Source organism: Onychomys torridus, chromosome 18 (genome assembly GCF_903995425.1).
Source record: "Onychomys torridus chromosome 18, mOncTor1.1, whole genome shotgun sequence".
Lineage (NCBI taxonomy): Eukaryota > Metazoa > Chordata > Mammalia > Rodentia > Cricetidae > Onychomys > Onychomys torridus.
This window is the reverse complement of record NC_050460.1, coordinates 59,929,414-59,929,682: the sequence shown is the minus strand read 5'-3', so window position 1 is coordinate 59,929,682 and position 269 is coordinate 59,929,414.

Sequence of the window (269 nt, the reverse complement as noted above, 5' to 3'; positions counted from 1 at the left end):
TTAAATAATAATAATAATAACAAAGCCGTCACAGAAATATGTGACTCAGAAACATGGCCCCTTCTCCCCAAGGCTCTGGGCCTACTGACCGCCTCTTGATGACTCCTAGGTGTGTGGAAGGCAGGTGGAGTAGGCAAGCCTGGTGCCTGTGGAGCCTTCTGCTGGCCATGGGCTGCCGTTGCCCACAGATTCCTGATTGTGATTGGACTAGGTCTCTGGTATCACTATTTTCAAATTCGGTTAAGTCTTAACCATGGCATTTGGAAGAA